This window comes from Lampris incognitus, unplaced genomic scaffold (genome assembly GCF_029633865.1).
Source record: "Lampris incognitus isolate fLamInc1 unplaced genomic scaffold, fLamInc1.hap2 scaffold_227, whole genome shotgun sequence".
Taxonomy (NCBI): domain Eukaryota; kingdom Metazoa; phylum Chordata; class Actinopteri; order Lampriformes; family Lampridae; genus Lampris; species Lampris incognitus.
In genome coordinates, this window is record NW_026611185.1 from 62,501 (window position 1) to 65,020 (window position 2,520).

The following is a 2,520-nucleotide window of genomic DNA, read 5'->3' on the forward strand; positions in this document are numbered from 1 at the left end:
AATATCACGGGGCGTCTGGGTAGCATAGCGGTCTATTCCACTGCCTACCAACAAGGGGATCCTAGTTCGAATCCCCATGTTACCCCCAGCTTGGTCGGGCGTCCCTACATACACAATTGGCCGTGTCTGTGGGAGGGAAGCCGGATGTGGTTGTGTGTCCTGGTCGCTGCACTAGCGCCTCCTCTGGTCGGTCGGGGTCCCTGTTTTGGGGAGAGGGGGAACTGGGGGGAATAGCATGACCCTCCCACGTGCTACGTCCCCCTGGTGAAACTCCTCAGTCAGCTGAAAAGAAGCGGCTGGTGACTCCACATGTATCGGAGGAGGCATGTAGTAGTCTGCAGCCCTCCCCGGATCAGCAGACCGGGCAGTGACCGGGATGGCTCGGAAGAGTGGGGTAATTGGCCAAGTACAATTAAGGAGGAAAAAGTGGGTGGGGGGGGGTAAAAAAAATCACAATGTCACAGTTACAAAAACAAGGAGAAAAGAAAATGAGAGAGAAAAGACGGGACGATAGTACCTTACACGGGTTTTCACAAAGAAAAGTGGGCTTATTTATCAGTGAGCACTCCAAATTAACGTATTCATTCTGTACATTAAAATACAGATACAACAAAACACCGAGGATCCAGCCAATGTCAGCGATATTACATGAGCTGGCATCCAATGTGAACAATTTAAACGGCAAATAAAACAAATTGTACATACAGGGCAAGCAAATTAACATAAACCCTGATCTCTTATTAAGTGAGAAAGCCACAACTATTACTTTTTCTCAGAAATTTGGATTCAGTCCATTTATAGTTTTGGTGCCAACTGAACTGGCTGGTTTACCTGTGTCTTTTTGGAAATGTTCTGTGCAACTGTCAGTTACAGATGTGCTGTGACAAGCAATTTTTTTCAGCTTACCCAATTACAGTGTAAAATGGATGCACATACAGATTAATACATGACAGACAGTCATCCAGCTACTAGGCCTGTATAATGGGTCTGGGCTCCATGTTACCAATGTCAATCCAATGACACCAGCGCCGAAAAAAATGCAAAAAATTGTAACTTTTTAACAACTTTTTTACTCTCAGTTTAAATATGCAATATGTGCATGAGTGTGTCTATGTGTAATACAAATTCCAGATGCTGTCTACCACTTAGACAGCAGGACATATGTCTTTAGAGTAACCCGAGATGGATAACTGATACCGGCTCTTTCTGTCACACAGACAAACACACTACAACCTCTCCCTCTCTTGTGGCTTTGTGTCAGACAAGATTTGCTCTAAATGACCAGAGAGAAAGCGAGAGAGCTAAACAGACAGCGAGAGAGCAAGAAGGAGAGCGACAAGCAGAGAGAGAAAACAAGGAACATAACTGAAACATGGCTCTGCAATCACACACACACACACACACACACACACACACACACACACACACACACACACACACACACACACACACACACACACACACACAATTACTACACAAAAAGGAACAAACACCAAAACCGGTGAGTACAGGAAACAAGCACGAAACCGTCAAGACCCACTGTGCGCCTGATGGGAAAAATAGGCGTACTGTCTCTTTAATTGCAGTGCCATTGCAGTATAAGCGGCGGGGCACTCTGCACTGGCCCTCAGTGTACTTCCAGACTTCTTTGAGAGTGCAACGTTTGAGACAGTACAGTACTAAACGTATGTATGTTTAGTAGAATTTGTATAATTTGTGGTCGGGGAGGAGTGGGGGAGCTTACACCCGAACGGGCACTGCACCGGTATAGCTAATATATCAAAGAATAACGAACATGCCCCTACTGAGCGCCCATCGCAGGTCATCCATGAGTGAATGAGTGACCACAGTTTCTGTTGCGCAGTGCCGTGAGAAAAAATAAGAACTGAGACAAAAATATAAGATATGTAAAAGAGGGCACAAAGAGGAGAAGAGAGAAAAGTAAATAAAAACAAAAGCTGACAAAGTGGGTCTCTGGGGTCCAGGTCTGGACATATGCTGCCTTTGCGTGGTAAACCAGCAAGAGTCTATGAAATGCTAATGTCTGTAAGTGAGGTAGGAAAGTGGTAGAAAACGAGATAGGGGGGGCTGGATTCGAGGTAAAAGCCGGCAGTGAAAGAGATTCAGCAGGAGCGAAAGGGAAAAATCACTTCAGAAAGAGGGGGGAGAAGGGGGAGGGTGGCATTAGAGAGAGAAGGGGAGAGGAGGGAGAGATTAGCGTCATTAAAGAGCCCTAATCCTCTGACTAGCGTGGCTGGCGCTAAAATGGAGGATCACACGGCTTTTTAACGGCGCCTTTGTCAGCTCGCCGCGAGGGGACCTGGCAAGACAAGGCCGAGCAGCAAACTGGGAGGGGGGAGTTTAAGGGGGTTGGTGGGGGGGGGGATTTCAATGGAAAGTTAAATTAAAGAAGAACCTCGAGAGGAGAGGAGAAGACAAGGGTTGGTGGGGGGGTGAGGAGGAGAAAGAAAGTAGTTGACAGAGAAGAGGCGGCAGAAGCGGGCGGACGCCGACACATGC